General features: G+C 33.9%; 1 protein-coding gene across 1 annotated transcript in view; it reads right to left on the minus strand.

The window, feature by feature from the left end:
* The window catches only part of CFAP299 (cilia and flagella associated protein 299), a 495,839-nt gene that overhangs the window by 168,484 nt on the left and 303,515 nt on the right, over positions 1-23,840 (minus strand). The gene's annotated exons all lie outside the window — the stretch shown is intronic.

Consider the following 23,840-nt stretch of genomic DNA (forward strand, 5'->3'; position numbering starts at 1 on the left):
TAATGCTGTGTAAAAATTATCCTGGCATGGATTCTGTCAATACAAAGTTATTATTAAATAAAATTAAATTAAAAAAAAGAAAAAAAAAAAGAAATGTCCATTGAAATTTCCCCTTTTAATTTCCAACCTTCTTCCCAGCCCCTGAACAGTCTGAAAGCTGAAAATGTAAAATACTGCCAAAATGGAAAGTGTTTTATAAAACTGCAATAAAGGCTGCTTGGTTTTTTGTTTTTTTTTGGTGTGTGTGTGTGCAAATAAAATAAAATAAAATAATTTGCTACATCTTTTGGCACAAATATATTCTATTATACTCATCTGCCATAATGCATCTGTCCATTCCCCAACCATTTTTAGTTCTTTACCACTATCCATAAAAGCTGCTACAATTAAAATTAAAAAAATACAAACAGATCATTTTTCTCTTTCTTTGAACTCTCTGGGAGTATAGTATAGACTTAGTATCACTGAGGCAACAGGTACTTTGGAACCTTGATTTCAGATTTCTCTTCACAATTTGCAGTTCTAACAACATATTTTTGTGAAATTCCTTCAGTAACTATCAGTTAAAAACATTAGTTTTTTTTTTAACATCAATTAAACATTTTGGAACTTTAATTAAAAATACTTCTTATGTAATATCTTTGTTTTTTATTTGCTTTTTTGAAAATAATCTTACTATATAACTAGGGTAACACATATAGAAAAACATGCAAATATTCATTACATTTTGGCTTCCAACATACACCTCTTTTGCATCTCAAACTACATCAGCTTTTGTCTTGCATGCCCTTTGACAGAAGGAAAAATGAACTCATTTTCTATTTTACATTTACCATACATTTTCTGGGTAGTATGGAGAGAGATATTTGATTCATAATGAAGATTTGGTTCATAACAAATGGTACTCTTTATAAAACTCAAAGTTGGATAGCCAATCAAAAAATGCTAAAATTCCAATAATTATGGGCTCCACTAGTTTCCCTACAGAATGCAGATGCAAAAGATGCTGCAATTTTTTAAGGTCAATCTAGCTTAGGCTTCATTAAGAACAGCAGAGTGTCCAGAAGAAAGAAAAGTATAGTTCCATGTTATACTTCCCTGGGCAGACAACTTCTGGAATGTTATATTCAATTCTAGATGTGATCTTTTAAGGAAGGAATGATAAGCTGGAATATGGAATTCAGGACTATTAAAAAATGTCAAGATTATGTCTTATGAAGAGTAACTGAAGACAGAATTTAGCCTGAAGAGAACTGGGGAATGATATGATGAAAAGTGGATGAATAACATCTATATAAAAATTAAAGGGGTAATAACAAATGGAAGAATTTGCTCTGTTTGTTGACTACAAAGTGAAAAACTCAAACCACTGGTTAGAGGCTTCAAAGAGATACATTTGGGCTTGGCATGAGGAAAAACACTGGAAGAGTTAGAGCTCTTCAAAAGTAGAATGTGCTACTTTCTCCATGGTCTCCATGGAAAGATTGGAGGACATTGATCGCAAAGGTTCTTCCAATCAAAGGTGATTTGAACCATGGTCCCTTTCAACTCTGAAATTCTATGATTCCAGTAAAGTCATATACTGAATCAATGAAAATATAATTGTGTTTTTCTCAATGAATTGTACCATATATTTCTTGGTATTATTTTACATATATATTTCTATTATTTCCCATTCATTATTCTATTAAGTCTAAAGTTTGTAATTTTTGGCATCTACAATGAATTACTTCAAAAATTTTCAATTAATTTAATAAATTAAGATCAGGCTATCATTTTTTAATGTTTTTAGTTTAATTGTATAATTTAATATAATTTGAATGTTTTTAGTATAATTTTATCATTAAAACTTGATCGGCTGAATCAATCCATAATTTTAGGTCAAGATAAAAAGAAATATACACACAGAGTGGGAATAAGAGGAGAGGAGAGGTAGATAGAAAGGTCCAGAAAAGCTTAATTTTTTATAGTTAGACAGCTAAATATATATACATATGTAATATACATATTATAGACTGAATTTAAGTATGTGTAAATGTGTAAAAGATAAATCTCATATAAAATTATATATTTATTCAGTATGACTCAGCCTGCCAGGTGGTATGTCTCTATGTGAAAGTCTGTAAGTATGTATGGTGTTTGTGTGTGTGTGTGTGTGTGTGTGCACGCACATACTAGGGGCAGGCCTAATCCTGTTTACCCAGTAGTTCAAGTTTGATTTTGAGACTATATGAAATACTTTTGTCACTGAAATGTCAACAAATGGAAGTTTACTTTGCCCTAATCAAGTAAAAACATACAACAAGGAAGGCTACAACAATATTTCATTTTTACAGACATTTTCCTATCATATTACTCCCCACCCCAGAGTACCCAGAGGGTAGGGTATTGATTACTTGAATAGTCTTCAGGCATCCATCTAGTCTGAGGGGCATATATATGTATAGGAATATAGGGGTATGTGTGTGTGTGTGTGTGTGTGTGTGTGTGTGTGTGTGTGTGTGTATGACACATGGAATTCTCCCTATAGGGATGAGAAATGTAGGGTTGACTAGAAGATACTCTCACTGTTAATGGTTAAATTATTCCAAATAAAAAATCTTACTTGATTACCCTCAACATACAAGTTTCTGTAATGCTGATCCAGACAAAACATCTTTAGGTGTACCTTTCATATACAGGAACACCAAATTATCTCTAAGAATTCCTTTTATACATGTAACAATCTTTTTGGAGGTCCAATTATTTCCCCTTAGTTTCCCATAATATCTAGCCAGAAATTTTCAATAAGCATGATGATAGTAATGGTTTTTAACTCAATCCTCATCAAAATGAGATTATTACCTAAAAAAGAAACAGAATTCAAAAAAGCCCTAACATGTGCTGGGCAGTCCCAAAATGCACTTGGAGTTGATTACTCGTGTTTTTTAAGCCAGCAGAGAAATTCTATCCTACAGACTTGTAATCCATAGGTATCTCAAACAAGCCATCTGGTCTCATGTTACAAATAAAATAGCAGACTAGGACTACTTTAAAGCAAAATACCAAAAACCACCACCACCAACAACAACAAAAAAAATTCACATTTGTGAGCTATCATAATATGCTGGCGAATTTATAGCATCATTATTTTAGGTTTGGGAATATCCATACACATCTTAGCCTTTATAAGTACACAAACACAAGCAATAAAATAACAACTCATATGACTCATTAGGAAACCCACCAGAAAAAGAGTCCAATTGCAATCTTAAACAAAAGAAGATGAAAAGAGGGAATCTAATAATTTTTCTCTAGTATATAAATAAAATTAGGGTATCCAATAATAAAATTCCCAAGTGGAGAATTTCTCCAATGTGCCTTTGCAAATGGAAATGGCATAACATTTATTCTGGATACACTTCCACATGTAGAATCAGTAGTTGTGGTAGAAGGCACAGCTGGTGCAGATACTTGTCACTGTCCTCTCTTCTATAGCAATACCTGTTAACCTGATTAACTTTTTCTAAAACTGGGGAGAAAAAAAATGACCTCTCAGTTTCATATGGCCTTTTCCTTTGCTGCTTTATGGAATTCATTTTAAATGAAAATTTAGAAGCATAATCATGAGTTCAGAATCCCTAGTTAGGAAAATGTGTCCAATTAAGGCTCTTGGCCTAGTTTAAATTTATATTTATTTCTACATAACTATTAATCTTTGTATAGTTGATACAAAACTCCAGGTTACTGCAAACATCGGGGCAAAGAATGAACAAAATATGTTCCGGTGTCTATTAATGGGCTGGCATTAGGAGGAAAAAATTGAGGGCAATATGACAGATCTTTTCTTGTAACTTTTTTCAATTTTTGAAAAGTGTGTAAAATCCATGGTTTCTGCCAGAGTCTTCTGTTCCAAGATCCTCCACATTTTCTCACTTTTCTGTTGCAGCTCAGTTTTGTTTTTTCTTTCTCTTTTTGCCCATGTGGTCAATTCTTTCCAACTTAATTCAAGAGGTTCCTTTTTTTTCAGTTTCTCTTGCAGAGTAGCTATATCTCTTTAAAAACTTTGGATAATGACTGCAATGTGCCTCTGGCTCAAAGAAAATGATGACACCAAATCACTCCTAGGGATGAAGAGGAATGTTTTTTCCTCTGAACTAAAACTTGCAGGATGCCAATCAGTCCTCATATCCCTATCACACTTCTATATGGTTAAAACACCTTAACAGTAATAAACACATGAGCCACAATTCCTTTAAGAAGGAGAAGATAGGCCAATGGTTGGGAGGGGAGGAAGAGAGCTTGATGATCCAAGAGAAAGAGACTGGAAAAAGAATGAGAACAGATGAAGCCACCTCTGTTTTCTTGCTTATTATGGAAAGTGGCCAATGGGAAGCCATCTTGCTCCTCTAGGAAAGGAGAGGAAAGGACCAGAAAGCCAATGAAGGCAGAGTGGAAAACCCAAAGGAGGTAACTTCAGAGTCAGTGCCTCAGTTTTAGAGGGAGCCTAACAACTCTGGGCAGCTTTGTTTCACTGAAATCTGGTCAAACAAGTCAAGAAAGAACACCTCAGGGATGCCACTGACCTTCTTAGAAAACAAAGGACAAACAACACAAAAGCGAGCAGGACAGCCACCCTGGGAAGAACAATACCCATTCGCAGTCCTACTATGGAGCCAATTCTAAAGGAGATGGGAGGTTCTTTTGCCAGGGACAGAGTTAGTTTTCCCTATTAGCAAACAGAATATAACATGAGGCCATGTAATGTTTTGGGAAAAGGGGGGGTGGCGACTTTCCAGAAAAGATTCAGCCTGTAGCTGAGTTTGGGAGAACAAAGTTATTCTGACCCCCTCCCCTCTCCCCCCCCCCCCCCCCGAATTACCATCTTCTCTGCTTTAACTCCTGCCATTATATGTGATATGTGTGGACTTTGATATCCACACAGATTTTTTTCTTTTTTCTTTTTTTTCCAATTACACGCAAAGATAATTTTCAACTTTTATTTTTGTTGAGATTCTGAGTTCTAAAATTTCTCCTCTTCCTCCATTACCTTCATCTTTACAAAACAGCAAGCAATCTATGTTACAAATGTACAAGCAATTTAAACACATTTCCCTGTTAGTTATGTTGTAAAAGAAGGATCAGAAAAATACATGAGAAAAACAAAAAAAGGTGAAAAATAGTATGCTTTGATCTACATTCAGTATCCATAGTTCTTTGCAGATTATATTTTCCATCCCAAATCTATTGGAATTGTCTTAAATTATTAAATTGCTAAGAAGAGCTAATTTTATCTTAGCTGATCATCATACAATCTTGTTGTTACTTTGTACAATGTTCTCCTGTGTCTATAGATTTCATTCAGCATCGTCATGTAAGTTTTTCCAGGCTTTTCTGAATTTAGCCTGCTCATCATTTCTTATAGAAATTTTATATTGCATTATTTTCACATAATCATAACTAATTTGCCATTGCCCAACTGTTGGCATCCACTCAATTTCCAATGCCTTGCCACCACAAAAAGCTGCTACATGGGATCCCTTACATCTTTTATGACCTCTTTGGAAGATACAGTCAGTAATGGGATTGCTGAGTCAAAAGGTATAGTTTTATATAGCCCTCTCTTTGGGCTTAGTTCCAAATTGCTCTCCAAAAGTGCTGGATCAGTTTACCACTCCAACAACAATGCATTTAGTGTCCCTGTTTTCTCACATCACTTCCCCCACATTTATAATTTTTTTCCTGTCATCTTAGCCAATTTAAAGATGTGATGTGGTACCTAAGAATTAATTTACATTTCTCTAATCAACCGTGATTTAGATCACTTTTAAAAATATGATAATAGTTTTCAGATGAAAACTACCTGTTCATATCCTTTGACCATTTACTAATTAGGAATGACCTGCATTCTTATAAATTTGACTCAAGTTTTTCATATATTTTAGAAATGAGACTTTTATCAGAAACGTTGGCTATATAAATTTTCCCAGATTTCTGCTTCGCTTTTAATTTTAGTTGCATTGGCTTTGTTTTAATTCGTTATAATTAAAATTATCCATTTTGCATTTCATAACATTCTCTACTTCATGTATGATCATAAATTCCTCTCTTCTCCAAAGATCTGACAATAAACTATCCCTTGCTCTCCTAGTTTACAAGTTATCACCCTTTATGTATAAATCATGAACCCATTTTGACCTTATCTTGCTATAGGATGTGAGATGTTAGTCTATGTCTAGTTTCTGACATATTTTCTAGTTTTCCTAGCAATTTTTGTCAGTGAGTTCTTATCATGGAAGCTGGAGTGGATGACTTTACCAAATAATAGATTACTATAGTCATTGTCTAGTGTCTTGTGCACCTAACCCATTCCACTGATTCACACTATTTCTTAGCCAGAACCAACTACTTTTGAAGATTGCTACTTTATAATATAGTTTTGTATTTGGTATGGCTAGATTCCCACACCCCTTCCTATGTACTTTTTCACTTTTATTCTTCCAGATGAATTTTATTATTTTTTTCTAGCTACATAATTTTTGGCAGTTTGACATGGAACTGAATATTTAGGCAAATTGTCATTTTTATTTTGTTAGTTTGGCCTGTTCATGAGCAATTGATATTTTTTCAGTTGTTTAGATATGTGTGAAAAAATGTTTTGTAATTGAGTTTATATAGTTCTTGGGTTTGACCTCACAGGTCTAAATATTTTATATTGTCTACTATTTTAAATGAAATTTAAATGCTGGATGCTGGACTTTGTTGGAAATATATAGAAATGATAAAAGATTTATATGGGTTTATTTTATATCCCTCAAGTTTAAAGTTGATGTTTCAAATAGTTTTTTGGTTGAGTCTCTAGAAGTCTAAGTTTACCATCATATCATCTGCAAAGAGTGATAGTTTTATTTCCTCATTGCCTACTATAATTCCTTCTATTTCTTTTTCTTTTCTTACTGCTAATGCTCATATTTCTAGTATAATACTGAATAATAGTAGTGATAATGGTCTCCTTGTTGTGATCACCTTTAATTTAATTGAGAATGCTTCTAGCTTATCTCCAATTACATATAATGTTTGCTAATGGTTTTAGATAGATGCTGCTTATCACTTTAAGGAAAACTCTGTTAAATTACTATGTTCTATATTTATATTTTTTAATAGGAATGGGTGTTGTATTTCGTCAAAACATTTTTCTGCATCTATTAAAATAATCATTTGATTTTTTTGTTTAGTTTTATTATTGACATGGTTGATTATGCTGATAATTTTCCTGATATTGATATCCACCCCTGTATTACTGGTATAAATCTCATTTAACATATTATCCTGGTGATAAATTGCTATAATCTCTTTGCTAACATATTTTTGCATCAATATTTATTAGAGAAATTGTTCTATAATTTTCTTTGTTTTGGCTCTTCCTGATTTCGATTTCAGCACCATATTAAGTGTTATAAAAGGAATTTCTTTTCCCAGATAGTTTATATAGTATAGGAATTGTTCTTGAAATGTTTGATTTGACAGCAGGATGATTTCAGAAAGGCCTGGAGAGACTTACATGAACTGATGCTGAGTGAAATGAGCAGGACCAGGAAATCATTATATACTTCAACAACAATACTATTATGATGATCAATTCTGATGGACATAGCTCTCTTCAATAATGAGATGAACCAAATCAGTTCCATTTATTCAACAATGAAGAGAACCAGCTACACCCAGCAAAAGAACTATGGGAAATGAATATGAACCACAACATAGCATTTCCACTCTCTCTGTTTTTGTCCACTTGCATTTTTGATTTCCTTCTCAGGTTATTCTTACCTTATGTCTAAGTCAGATTTTTTCTTGTGCAGCAAAATAATTGTATGTATATGTGTGTATATATATATATATATATATATATATATATATATATATATATATATACACACATACATATATATATACACACATACATATATATATAGTATTTAACATTTACTTTAAAAAACACATTTAACATGTATGGGACTACCTGCTATCTAGGGGAGGGGGTGAGGAGAAGGAGGGGAAAAGTTGAAAAAGAGGGTTTTGCAAGAGTCAATGCTGAAAAATTATCCATGCATATGTCTTGTAAATAAAAAGCTATTAAATATATATATGTATATATAATAACATTAAATAAAAGAAATGTTTGGTCAAATTCACTGGGAAATCGATCTGGCCCTGGGGATTTATTCTCAGGAGTTCATGGATGGCTTGTTCAATTTCTTTTTCTAAAATGGGGTTATTTCATTATCTTCTGTTCATATATGCAATTTATATTTTTGTAAATATTCATCCATTTCAATTAGAACTAAAGAAAATGTGTTTAAGTGATTCACTCAGGGTCACACAGCTAGTACGTTGTTTGAGGCCAGATTTGAACCCATGAAAATAAGTCTTCTTGACTCCATGTTCAACCTTCTATCTACTGTGAGTCACCTAGAAAAAGTTAATTGAATTAATTTTTCTTTGAAGAGAATGTATATGGCCTCAAGAATACAAAAAGTTATTTTAAACTTGGACTTGATCAAACCTTGTTAATAACAAGAATGTAAATAATTCTATGAAGTCAGAAAAATTGTATCATCTGATGTTCTTTTCCTTTGATGGTACTCTGTTTAATATTTCTGCATAAGCCTTGAATTGTAATAACTGGTAAGTCTAAATCTGGATCTCAGGGTCTCTTCCCCCAAACCACAACATCACTTGTTCTTTGTAATAATTTACCTTGCTAATGGACTCCCTCCCCTCCCTTAATGATTATGACCTGAAGATAGTGATTATCCTGTATCAACTGTCTACTTTGATATGAATTTTTACCATCATATCTGATAAAAATGATCATTCTGGAGGCTCAATCCTGTACTGTTTGTTCAATGCTGTATAAAAATCCTTTCGGACTTCCGGGGTGGAGCCAAGATGGTGGAGCAGGCACACACGACTCTCTAAGCTCCTCTCATTACCCTCATAACCAAATATTTAATCCAGCCTCAAAAATAACTCTTCACTGCTTAAATTCATGAAGATAAGAAGCACTACAACTTACCAGCCGATCCGGAAGCTCGCCAGGAAAGGTTTGTCCTGAGGGGCCAGGAACAGACTAGCACAGGCAGTGAGAGGCTAGCGTCCTGAGCAGACCAGGGCTGGGGATGATCTCTGTGGCTAGAGAAGTTATAGGGACCACTCTGCTATAGGCTAACTGCTCTGCCTTGATTACAAAGCAGTAAACTGGCAGAGAAGTTAAAGCCTAAAACAGAGGGTCCTCTAAAAAACACCAGAACCTAACGAGATCTGGCTGTAACCCCTCAAACCCGGAAGTGACTCAGGCAGATTTTACCGCAGGCCTGTGGCCACATCCGGCATTCGAGGCTTTTGTGGGGGCAGTTACTACTCTGCACGGCAGGGGGGCACAGCCTGTCCCTGCAAATCCATTCATTGCTCAGCTGCTAATACCCACAGCCCCAGGGCAGGGTTTGGCTTGGGAAGTGAAACTCTCACTGCTCAGCGTCTAGCCCCAGGGCAGTCATTATCTCACACAGCTGAGGTTCTTTGAAAGGCACTTTCCCAGCCCGGCCCTGCAGGCCTGAGTTACTTTCTGGTGGGGAACTCTTTCCCAGAGCACTCCAGTACTTTGCTGCTTTTTGTAGCCGTCGGCAGGACAGCTAGCCCGTCCATATACCTTTCACTACTCTGCAGAGGAAGCTGGTAACCTCCTGGCTCTGAAGGCAGACCTTACAGGCTTTAACAAAATGAGTAAAAAAATCAAAAGAACGATTGATAGTTTCTACCCAGAAAGAGAACAGCTTTTCAACTCTGAAGAGACTAATAGCAGACAGTCTCCAGACAATTGTTGGTCTCCAATACAAAAGGCTCTCCCAGAAGAGACTATTCAAAACCTTAAAAGAGAGCTAGAAGAAAAATGGGGAAAGGAAAGAGAAGCTATGCAAAAGAGTACAGAAAAGGCACATAACTCATTAAAAGAAAAATTTGATAAAGTGGAAAAAGAAAACAACTTCCTGAAATGTGAATTGGAAAAGGTAAAAAACAGAGTTTGCGAATTGGAAAAAGAAAATGACTCACTAAAAAAAAAAAAATTAGTGAAATGGAAAAAATTCCATAGAGCAAAACAACTCAATTGGACATATACAAAAAGGTAAAAAAAGCTAATGAAGAAAATAACTCACTAAAAATTAGAACTGAACAAATAGAAATGACTGATTCATTGAGACATCAAGAATCAGTCAAGCAAAACCAAAAAAAATGAAAGATTGGAAAAAAATGTCAAATATTTACTGGGAAAAACAACAGATCTGGAAAATAGATCTAGGAGAGATAACCTGAGGATCATCGGACTACCCGAAAATTATGATGAAAAAAAGAGCTTAGATACTATTTTACAGGAAATCATCGAAGAGAACTGCCCAGAAGTAATAGAACCAGAAGGGAAAATAGGCGTTGAAAGAATTCATCGAACACCTTCTGAAAAAGACCCTAAAATAAAGACTCCAAGGAATATTGTGGCCAAACTTCAGAATTTCCAGACTAAAGAAAAAATTTTAGAAGCAGCCAGGAAAAAACAGTTCAAATACCGAGATGCCACAATAAGGGTCACGCAAGATCTGGCTGCCTCAACATTAAAGGATCGAAGGGCCTGGAATCAGATATTCCGAAAGGCAAAAGAACTTGGAATGCAGCCAAGAATAAACTATCCAGCTAAGCTGAGTATTTTTTTCCACGGAAGAAGATGGATATTTAATGAAATAGAGGAATTCCATCTGTTTCTAAGGAAAAAACCAGACTTAAACAAAAAATTTGATCTTCAACAACAGGAATCAAGAGAAGTAGAAAAAGGTAAAAGGAACTCTTGAGAACTGTATTTCTGTTGTGAATATACATAAAAATCATATGTATAATTTGATTTTACCGATATAACATAAAAAAGGGAAGTAGAAATGGAAAGGGGATAGTGCCAGAAAAAGGGAATAAGGGAGATAAAAAGAGGGAAACTACATGTGACAATGAGGCAGAGGAAACCTATCATATATGAGGGAACTTAGAGAGGGGGAAGAACATTGTGTGAATCCTACTCTCATCAGAGTTGGCTCAAAAAGGAAACAATTGACATATTTGTTTTACACAGATTCTTCTCTCACTTCATTAAAAAGTGGGAGAGGAAAAGGGAGAAGGAAAAAGAGTAATAAGGGAAGGGTACAAGAAAGGGGAAGGGATTCCAAGGGAGGAGGGAGGGATACTAAAGAGGGAGAGCTGTGCGACGTTAGTGGGATCAATAGGGAAGAAGGGAAGGAGGGCAAGAAAAAGAAAAGTATAATCTGGGGATATTAGGATGGCAGGAAATGCAGAATTGGTTATTTTAACCGCAAATGTGAATGGGATGAGCTGTCCCATAAAGAGGAGGCGGATAGCAGACTGGATCAAAAATCAGAACCCTACAATCTGTTGTTTACAGGAAACACATTTAAAACAGGGAGATACATATAGACTAAAGGTAAAAGGCTGGAGCAGAATCTATTATGCTTCAGGTGAAGTAAAAAAAGCAGGGGTAGCCAGCCTTATCTCAGATCAAGCAAAAGCAAAGATCGATCTAATTAAAAGAGATAAGGAAGGAAACTATATAAGGGTACTATAGAGAATGAAGCAATATCAGTATTAAACATATATGCACCAAGTGGTATTGCATCTAACTTCCTTAAAGAGAAGCTAAGAGAGTTGCGAGAAGAAATAGACAGCAAAACTATAATAGTGGGAGATCTCAATCTTGCACTCTCAGATTTAGATAAATCAAATCACAAAACAAATAAGAAAGAAATTAAAGAGGTAAATAGAATATTAGAAAAATTAGCTATGATAGATCTCTGGAGAAAACTGAATGGTGACAGAAAGGAGTACACTTTCTTCTCAGCACTTCATGGAACCTACACAAAAATTGACCGTATATTAGGACATAAAGACCTCAAAATTAAATGCAGGAAGGCAGAAATAGTAAATGCTTTTTTTTCAGATCACAACGCAATAAAAACTACATTTAACAAAAAGTTAGGTGTAAATAGACCAAAAAGTAATTGGAAACTAAATAATCTCATCTTAAAGAATGATTGGGTGAAATAGCAAATTATAGACACAATTAATAATTTCACTCAAGATAATGACAACAATGAGACATCATATCAAAATTTATGGGATGCAGCCAAAGCAGTAATAAGGGGAAATTTTATATCCTTAGAGGCTTACTTGAATAAAATAGAAAAAAAGAAGATCAATGAATTGGGCCTGGAACTTAAAAAGTTAGAAAAAGACCGAATTAAAAACCCCCAATCAATTACTAAACTTGAAATTCTAAAATTAAAAGGAGAAATTAATAATATAGAAAGTAAAAAAACTATTGAACTAATAAATAAAACTAAGAGTTGGTTTTATGAAAAAACCAATAAAATTGATAAACCTTTGGTAAATCTGATTAGAAAAAGGAGAGAGGGAAATCAAATTGGCAGTCTTAAAAATGAAAAAGGAGAACTTACCACTGATGAAGAGGAAATTAAAGAAATAATAAGGGGTTACTTTGCCCAACTTTATGCCAATAAATTTGATAACCTAAGTGAAATGGATGACTACTTCCAAAAATATAGGCTTCCCAGATTATCAGAGGAGGAAGTAAATTGCTTCAATAGTCCCATTTCAGAAAAAGAAATAGAACAAGCTATTAATCAACTCCCTAAAAAAAAATCCCCAGGACCAGATGGATTTACATGTGAATTCTACCAAACATTCAAAGAACAATTAGCCCCAATGCTTTATAAACTATTTGAAAAAATAGGGAATGAAGGAGTCCTACCAAACTCATTTTATGACACAGACATGGTACTGATACCTAAACCAGGTAGGTTGAAAACAGAGAAAGAAAATTATAGACCAATCTCCCTAATGAATATTGATGCTAAAATCTTAAATAAGATATTAGCAAAAAGACTACAGAAAATCATCCCCAGGATAATACATCATGATCAAGTAGGATTTATAACAGGAATGCAGGGCTGGTTCAATATTAGGAAAACTATCAATATAATTGGCCATATTAATAATCAAATTAACAAAAACCATATGATCATCTCAATAGATGCAGAAAAAGCATTTGATAAAATCCAACATCCATTCCTATTAAAAACTCTTGAGAGTATAGGAATAAATGGACTTTTCCTTAAAATAATCAGTAGCATCTATTTAAAACCAGCAGTAAGCATTATATGTAACGGGGACAAACTGCAACCATTCCCAATAAGATCAGGAGTAAAACAAGGTTGCCCACTATCACCGTTACTATTTAATATTGTATTAGAAATGCTAGCTTTGGCAATAAGAGTTGAGAAAGAGATTAAAGGAATAAGAATAGGCAATGAGGAAACCAAATTATCACTCTTTGCTGATGATATGATGGTATACTTAGAAAACCCCAGAGATTCTACCAAAAAGTTATTAGAAACAATCTACACCTTCAGCAAAGTTGCAGGATATAAAATAAACCCACATAAGTCATCAGCATTCTTATATATCACTAACAAAACCCAACAGGTAGAGATACAAAAAGAAATTCCATTTAAAGTAACTACTGATTGTATAAAATATTTAGGAATCTATCTGCCAAGGGAAAATCAGAAACTTTATGAGCAAAACTACAAAACACTTTCCACACAAATTAAGTCTGATCTAACCAACTGGAAAAATATTAAATGCTCTTGGATTGGGCGAGCAAATATAATAAAGATGACAATACTACCTAAATTAATCTACTTATTTAGCGCTATACCAATCAGACTCCCAAAAAACTACTTTGATGAATTAGAAAAAATAACAACAAAGTTCATATGGAAAAACAAAAGGTCAAGAATTTCAAGGGAATTAATGAAAAAAAAAATCAAATGAAGGTGGCCTAGCTGTACCAGATCTAAAATTATATTATAAAGCAGCAGTTACTAAAACCATCTGGTATTGGCTAAGAAATAGACTAGTTGATCAATGGAGTAAGTTAGGTTCAAAGGCATTATTTGACAAAAATTGCTGGGAAAATTGGAAATCAGTATGGCAGAAACTAGGCATTGACCCACACTTAACACTGTACACCAAGATAAGGTCAAAATGGGTTCATGACCTAGGCATAAAGAATGAGATTATAAATAAATTGGAAGAGCATAGGATAGTTTACCTGTCAGACCTGTGGAAGAGGGAGGAATTTATGACCAAAGAAGAACTAGAGATCACTATTGACCACAATATAGAAAATTTTGATTAAATCAAATTGAAAAGTTTTTGTACAAACAAAACAAATGCAAACAAGATTAGAAGGGAAACAATAAACTGGGAAAACATTTTTACAATCAAAGGTTCTGATAAAGGCCTCATTTCCAAAATATATAGAGAACTGACCCTAATCTATAAGAAATCAAACCATTCTCCAATTGATAAATGGTCAAAGGATATGAACAGACAATTCTCAGATGAAGAAATTGAAACTATTTATAGACATATGAAAATATGCTCTAAATCATTATTAATCAGAGAAATGCAAATTAAGACAACTCTGAGATACCACTACACACCTGTCAGATTGGCTAGAATGACAGGGAAAGATAATGGGGAATGTTGGAGGGGATGTGGGAAAACAGGGACACTGATACATTGTTGGTGGAATTGTGAACACATCCAGCCATTCTGGAGAGCAATTTGGAACTATGCTCAAAAAGTTATCAAGCTGTGCATACCCTTTGATCCAGCAGTGTTTCTACTGGGCTTATACCCCAAAGAGATACTAAAGAAAGGAAAGGGACCTGTATGTGCCAAAATATTTGTGGCAGCCCTGTTTGTAGTGGCTAGAAGCTAGAAAATGAAAGGATGTCCATCAATTGGAGAATGGTTGAGTAAATTGTGGTATATGAACGTTATGGAATATTATTGTTCTGTAAGGAACGACCAGCAGGATGAATACAGAGAGGACTGGCGAGACTTACATGAACTGATGCTGAGTGAAATGAGCAGAACCAGGAGATCATTATATACCTCAACAATGATACTGTTTGAGGATGTATTCTGATGGAAGTGGACCTCTTTGATAAAGAGAGCCTTAATTGATCAAAGATGGACAGAAGCAGCTACACCCAGAGAAAGAACACTGGAAATGAATATAAACTGCTTGCATTTATGTTTTTCCTCCCGGGTTATTTATACCTTCTGAATTCAATTCTCCCTGTGCAACAAGAAAACTGTTTGGTTCTGCACACATATATTGTATCTAGGATATACTGCAACCCATTCAACATGTAAAGGACTCTTGCCATCTGGGGGGAAGGGGTGGAGGGAGGGAGGGGAAAAATCGGAACAGAAATGAATGCAAGGGATAATGCTGTAAAAAATTACCCTGGCATGCGTTCTATCAATAAAAAATTATTTTTAAAATAAATAAATAAATAAATAAATAAAATAAAAATCCTTTCCCTGCTCTCCTCAGCCACATAGTTTTCCAAGTTTCCTTTCAAGATTCACTTCAAGTCACACCCTCTGCAGGAAGGAAGGCTTTCTAAATCTCTTAGAAGCTGATTCCTTAGCCACTGAGATTGCCATCTATGAACTTAGTATATATTAATATAAATAAAGAATATTATACATAATATATGTATAATATATATTATATATGCATGTAGTCTCCCTCATTGAAATGAAAGCTCCTTGAAGACAGAGGACTGTTTTTGCCTTCCTGTTTACCTCAGTGCTTAGAATAATTCATGGCAAGCACAAAGCACTTAATGAATGTGTTCTGGCTAACTAGCTACTCCCATGATTTAAAAAGTTTATATCAAGAAGTAAACAAGAAAATGAAGTAAAGATGAATGAAAGTCTCAGTTTCCTGCAATTATACCATTCTATATAGCATAAAACATCTAGAGTTCAACATGAAATTATATTCTTTTTTTAAATATAAAGACTTAAGGTAAGTTATGATATTGGCAACTATATGGTACCATGCTGGGCCTAGTCAGGAAGAGTTATCTTCCCAAGTTCTAATCTGATCTCAGACACTTATTATCTATGTGATCCTGGGCAAGTGACTTAACTCTGCTTACCTCAGTTTCCATATCTTTAAAATTTACTAGAGAAGGAAATGGCAAACCACATTAGTATCTTTGCCAAGAAGAACCCCAAATGTTACAAAGAGTCACACATAGCTGAAACAACTCAATAACAATTCATGTAATTTTATAATGACAGGTATGCAATCTTATGTCATCAATAGTGGGTTTTAATCACATTCACTATTTATAACAACAATCAGAAACATGATTATAAATTGAAAGCATAGGTCAATATTTTTCCTGGGAACTAGGCTTCCTTTTAAAAATGATTTGCTATGATTCAAATTATAAGATCCTTTAAATATAATTTGATTTATATGGACAATACAAATAATACACTTTGTTAGAATCCTTACAAAGTGATAAGTCAGTTGCCTAATTTAGCATGGTACTTAGCAAATTCTCTAGCTCACTAATGTATTTAAGTACTCATTGGAGTTCACACTTTTGGGAGATTCACAAGTTAGTATTCAGTATGAGATTCACAAGTCAGAAATCCACAGTTCCACTCTCTCAGAGGAGGAGTCAACCTTTGAGTTCACACCTCTAAAAGAGCATAAAAAGGAGGTGAGTTAGTAAAGTGAGTCAGTTCAGAAGCCCACTCTCGGAGGTGAAGTCAGATTCATTCCATCTTCCACCTTTGTGCTGGCTGGAGGCTGCAGAAAGCAGAAGCAAAGGACAAGCTACAAGAGCTCTTGGAATCAAGGAAGGAGAAAATAAACGTTTGGATTTTATCAGCTGCCTGTATTTGAGGTGATTATTACTCAACTGAAACTAAGGCTGCCTCCAGAAAACCTCCCCAAGAAACTTGCTCCAGAGAGAACCATTATATTTTAAAGAAGAGAACACCACAACACTTAGGAGAGGAAAAATGAGCTATGGGAGTTCAAGTGAGACAGACAGAATATTAAGTAGTTATTATTTTATAGATACTGTGCTAAGCTCTGGAAATATAAATATAAGCTAGCAAAAGTCCCTGCATTCAAGGGGCTTACAAGCTAATGGAGGAAGTTATCACATAAAGGAAATCTAGAAAAGGAAGAGATGGGGGAATGAATTCTTCTTTTTAATTATTATTTTTATTTTCCCCCAATTACACTTAAAACATTTTTCTACACTTATTTTAATATTTATTTTAGATTCTCCCTTATCCAAAGCACATGTGAACTTATGCCAAACATTTCCATAGAAGTCATGTTGTGAAAGAAAATATCTATCTTCTCCCCTAAAAAAAATCCTTAAGACAATAAAGTTAAACAAAGAGAAAGACTATGTTTCTATCTGTATTCAGATACAATCAGTTGTATGTCTGGGTATGGATAGGATTTTTCATCATAAGCTCTTCAGAGTAGTAATGAATCACTGTACTACTGCTGAGAATTGCAAAGTCCTTTATAGCTGATCATCCCAGAATATTAATAACTTGGTACACAATACATTTCACTTTTCTTGAATTCATGGAGGACTTTCCAGGTTTTTCTGACACCTCTCATCATTTTCCATAGGAAAATAATATTCCATCATAAACACATACCACAATTTATTGAGTCATTCCTCCATTATGGACATCCCCTGAGTTTCCAATTTTTTTTTTCTCTGAGAAGAGATCTTGCTACAAATGTTTTTGTACATATATGTACTTTAAAAAAATCCCTCCTGGAATTCATGCCTAGCTGTGGTATTGTTAGGTCAAAGGATATGCTTGATTTTATAGCCCTTTGAGCACAGATCGCATCTTTTGATCCTCTTATCAACTGGGGTATGACTATATATAGATATAGATATAGATATAGATATAGATATATAGATGTATTATATATTTTTAAATAAATTTGACTCAGTTCTGCTTACATTTGAGAATTGAGGCCTTATCAGAAAAATGTGCTTCAAAATTCTTTTTACAATTACTACTATTTCCACCCATTTATTCTGTTCTCTTTTACCCTGTCCCTCCTCAAAAGTTCTGCCACTGACCACTCCCTCTCCCAATATGCTTTCTCTTCTATTGCCCTCTTAGCCTTCTCACTCTTATTTTCCCTCAAGACAGACAGATTTCTATATCCACGTATTTATGGTGTTGAGACAATTCTGAGAACAAAGTTCACTCACTCACCTTCTTTTCCCTATGGGGAATGATTCTTGAATGAGCACAGTGAATAGTCAGAGAAGTGACACCATTATGAACATCCTCGCTAACATTATTTATATAGTGCCTATTATGTGCTAGGCAACATGCTAAGTGCTTTAAAAATATCTCACTTGAACCTCACAAAAACTCTAGAAAATAGCTATTATTATTATTATCATCCCCATTTTACAAATGAGGAAACTGAGGTAAACAAGAGGTTCAGTGCTTTGTTTGAAATTACACAGATATTTATGGGTTTGATGCCATATTTGAACTAACTCCAAGTTCAGCATTTATCCTCTTAAGAGGCTCCTATAGAAGCATTGGCCTCCAAGAAATAAGGCAAAAAAAACTTAGCCATCACAGATATGGGAGCCAGGTGTGGGATAAAAGTTTGGAGGATGGATTTGGAGGAAGCTCTATCTTTGATTAATCCCAGCTATGGGATAGACAAGTTCTTTTCACTTTTTAGTGTTCCAGGTAACATTCTAACACAGGGCTTTTAATATCAGGTCTATGATCTTGTCTTAAAACTTTTTTGATACTATGTGTATTATTGTATGCATTTAAAAGAATTATTCTGAGAAGGGGTCCACAGGATTCACCAAAGTCAAAGTGATTGTCCATGACCACAAAAAAATTAAGAATCACTCTCTTAGGCCCATACATTGTAAACAAATCTCCTTTAGTATAAGAAGTCTGTATAATAGAAGTTCTATACACCACTGCCCAACAAAAAAGTACAATAATGATAGAAATTATAAGAGTTCTGATATCAAAATTGTTTCTGATTCCAAATAACCCTTCCTTCCAACTCCCTTTTTATTTTTTTAAATCACACTGTTTATTTTTCTTTTATCACACAGCCACCACCTCACCTCATTCAGGGTTTCATCACCTCTCCTCCTAACTTAATTCCTGACCTAAAGTCTTTCCTCTCTCCAAATTCATTTCTGACATGGCTGCCCAAATCAGTATACCAAAACTCAGTTCTAAACATTGGCTCTCGATTTCCTCTCAGCTAAAATACAAACCTTGGCATTTAAAACTCTTATCATGGCTTCAGGTGTTCTTCCCAAGACTGTTTCTCAGCAGAGCCCTATAGCCACTCATATGGTCCAACTAAAGTGAAACACTCCATTGGTTTATTCCTAAAACCAACATTCTGTCTTCTGCCCATGTCTTTGTGAAGAATGCACTTCTTAAGCCCTCTAAAGAATCCATAGTTCCATTAGGGCTAAACTAAAGTGATGTCCATCTCCTATGAGGAGACTTCTTGTTAATGAACTCTTATTATTCATGCGCATCTCACTCCTCCAGCTAGTTAAGTAACTTAAGTAACTTTTGGTTATTTGGGTGTCTTTGTGCTCTTTTAAATGCTCTCATTTAAAAGAATTATATATGCTAGAATCTTCCCTGGAATGCAGTTTTACCTCAATTTCACAGTATCTAGCAACTATTAAGATCTTAATACATGCATGCTAAAGCCTTTTTTATAGTGGCAAGGGACTGGAAATTGAATAGGTGCCCACCACTTGGGAATGGCTAAATAAGTTTTGGTATATGAATGTAATGGAATATTATTGTTCTTTAAGAAATGACAAGCAGGCTAATTTCAGAAAAGCCTGGAAAAAATTTAAATGAACTGATAAGTGAAGTGAGTAGAACCAAGAGAACATTTTACACAGCAACAAGATTACATGATGATCAGCTGTGAAGGACTTAGCTCTTTTCAACAATGAAGTAATTCAAGGCAATTCCAATAGACTTGTGATGGAAAGTGCCACCTACATCCAGAGAGAGAACTATGAAGACCAAATGTGGATTATAATATAGTATATTCACTTTTTTTGTTGTGATTGTTGCTTGTTTTTTTCTTTTCTTTCTCATGTTTTTTCCCTCTTACTCTGATTTTTTTTTGTGCAGCATGACAAATATGGAAATGTGTTTAAAAGAATTGCACATGTTTAATCTCTATTGGATTGCTTGTTGTCTTAGAGAGTTAGGAGAGGGGAGAAGAGGGCAAATATCTAGCATAAAGTTTTTGCAATGGAGAATTATGAAAACTATTTTTGCATGCATTTGGAAAAATAAAATACTATTAAAATAAAAAACCTGTATAAGGAAAAAAAAATAAATGCATGCTCATTAATTGCTTGTTTGGCTTTCTTCAATCTCAATCCAGGATATGCTCCACTAAATTGAACTGCTTCATGGAAAAAAAAATTGGAGAAAGCTCAAATGAAGAAGTCTGACAACAATGAGTAATGATGAAACAAATTATATCTTGAAGGCTATTTCTAATAACATTATGATTAAAAAAATAGAACAATACATTTTAACAGCATTGGTCAAAAATCTACAAGAGCTCACAGTCTCATCCATTTGAACAAACATGCATAACACAAACTAATGTATATACACATAACAGGCCATTTGATGTAGATGTGTATTTAATTTTGAAGATGATTTTCCACATATTACTTCTGGGAATTTCTTTTAAAAAAAAAAAAACTTTTAACTCCCAAAAGAAGATAATTAACAAGTACTAAAGAATTTGAATTATTCAAATATGACTGGTACCAAACACACTAACAATCTCACAACAGACATGTTTCATAAGATTATTTATTGTTACTTCAGTTCTAGTCTAACATTACCTAGTCACCTATACATTTCTAAAATGAAATAGTTCTTATTTTTCTCTTTCTTATTATTTCAGAAGGTTGGAGTCGTGTGAAGAACAGAAAAAATGTCAGCCTTATGAGAGTTTGTCCCATTTTAAAAAGTAATGACGTGATTTCTGTATTTGCAATTAACTAGTGTTTAGATTTATTAATTTTCTTTTGGAAAAATTCTACATAAACAATTCTACCATGGAGTAAAATATATCTACATTGACCTACATATGGTCTAAATTAGCACCTGTATATTTCAGTTATTAAATGAAAAACAGCTCTTATTATGACCTATAGAATTCTTGTATAAAAGAATCTATCAAAAAACATTGTCTTCCCTTATCAAATGTGTGTGGTATGATATAATGATGTAATGTAACATAACACTTCAGTACAATTGGCATGATTTTAATTCCCAAGAATTGGGTCATATTACCTTTCTCCTTGTTTTTAAAGCAGAGAATATATATTAAGTATCTAATGGAGAAAGCTTGGATTTTTACCTTGGGGAACCAGTTCTAATCTGAGAATTGGAAACCTAAATTTAATAACAGCCTGAAAATATATGAGTTGAATAATCATTTACTAGGATAAATCATAAGACTCCAGAGGAATTTAATGGCGAAAGTTCAACTGCTTCTTATATCTAAAATGTGCAAAGACTAACACAAAAGTATGAACACTTCTCTCTGAATAATTCAGAAGGGGCAAAGTCATACTAGTTTCAAATTGGATCACAATTTGGGGGTTTTATATAGTTGAGTAAAGGGGAAGATTCAGCAATTTGAGAGAGATAGCCAAAGTGGATAAGTATTCACGGAGATATTCAGCTTTTTAATTTCTCTCCTCTTCTTCCTTCCTTCCTTATCCCTTTATATTCAGCCCTGATAGCAACAAAAGTTAATTATCTAGGGTGTATACAATTGGCAGTGAGTCGGTTCTATAGGTTTTAAGGAATAGATACATTTAATACAGATAAGGATACATAGAGACACCTTGAGAAGCACCTCAAGAAGCAGAAAAAGACCTGACCATAGACGCAAGTGAAACCCCAAGAAATCAAAGAGTTTTGCTTTAGTGTAGCTGAACTTGGGAGGACAGCTGAGTAAGAAATGTTATGCCTTAAAAAGGTAGTTTTATGAAGACTCAATAAGCAAAGAAAAGACACTGGTACACTAAAGTTCTGGAGTGCTAACAGCTTCTCAGCTACATATATGTCTTCCTGCCATTGGAGAATCTATGTAAATCTTTGAAGCAGAAAAACTGTATATTGTGCTTATAAGGGGAATGTTTATTTGCTGTTCAGTTGTTTCAATAGAATGTCCAACTTTTCATGACCTCATTTGGAGTTTTCTTGTCAAAGAGACTAGAATTTTTTTATTGTGTTTTTTATTTCCTTCTCCACTTCATTTTACAAATAAGGAATTGTGGCAAACAGTCACACATCTAGTGTTAAGGCATCATTAGTAAGGGGCTTTGCTAATCAAAAATAATTTAGAGCATTTTTTCATATCATTATAGTTGGATTTTATTTCTTCCTCTGAAAACTGTTCATATTCATTGGGGAATGACCTGTATTCTTATAAATTTAACTCAGTTTTCTATATATTTTAGAAATGAGGCCTTTATTAGAAATACAGGTTGTAAAAATTGGTTCCCAGCTTTGTGTTTCCCTTTTAATTTTGGTCGCATTGGCTTAGTTTGTGCAAAACTGTTTACATTTAATGTAATCAAAATTATTCATTTAACATTTCAGAATGCTCTCTCCTGTTTGGTCATAAATTCTTCCCTTCTCCATAGAGCTGACCGGTAAACTATTAATTTCTTAAAAAATAAATGTGGGCAAGTTGAAACTAATGACTCCATAACACATAAGAAATAATTAAAAAAAAAATCAAAAGAATGAAAAAAATAGAAAAAAAGATAAAATATCTCATTGGACAAAAAACCAACTGAATTGGAAAACGAGAGTTTTAAGAATTATTGGACCTCCTAAAAGCCATGTCAAAAAAAAAAAAAAAAAGCTTAAGACATAATTTTTCAAGAAAGTATCAAGGAAAACTGTCCCAATATACTAGAACCAGAGGGTAAATTAGAAATGGAAAGAATCCATCATTAACCTTCTAAAAGCATTTTCAAAACCCCCCAGGAATATTATTACAAAATTCCAGAGTTCCCAGTTCAAGAAAAAATATATTTGCAAATATCCAAAAAGAATAATTCAAATATTGTGGAGCCATAATTAGAATCACAAAAGATTTAAGGTTTGGAATATGATATTCTGGAGAGCAAAGGAGGCAAGATTACAACCAAAATCATTTACTCAATAAAACTGAGTATAATCTTTCAGGATGGAGGGAGAAATGGACATTTAATGAAATAGAGAACTTTCAAGCATTTCTGATGAAAAGAGCAGAGCTGAAGAGAAATTTTTACTTCAAATACAAGACTCGAGAGAAGGATAAAAAGGTAAACAGTAAAGAGAAATCATAAGGGAATTCAATAAGGTTCAATTATTTACATTTCTTTAAGGGAAGATGACACTTGTTACTCCTAAGAACTTTCTCCTTAATAAGGGAGTTAGAAGCAGTATATATAAAGAACACACACACACACATATATATATAGAACATATATATATATAAAGAATATATAAAGAACAGGGAAGTTAAGTGCTCCATAAAAAAAAAAAATTAAAATTAAGGCATGAAAAAGAGGGATGATTATAATGGAATGGTATCTAAAAATAAATTTAAATGGTGACAATGAGGGATGCACTACGGGAAGGGGAAAAGAAGATAAAATGGACTAAATTATCTCACAAAAGAAGAGCAAAACAGCTGTTACAGGGGAAAGGAATATGGGCAAGGAGTGACAGGCCATACTTGC

Source organism: Antechinus flavipes, chromosome 6 (genome assembly GCF_016432865.1).
Source record: "Antechinus flavipes isolate AdamAnt ecotype Samford, QLD, Australia chromosome 6, AdamAnt_v2, whole genome shotgun sequence".
Lineage (NCBI taxonomy): Eukaryota > Metazoa > Chordata > Mammalia > Dasyuromorphia > Dasyuridae > Antechinus > Antechinus flavipes.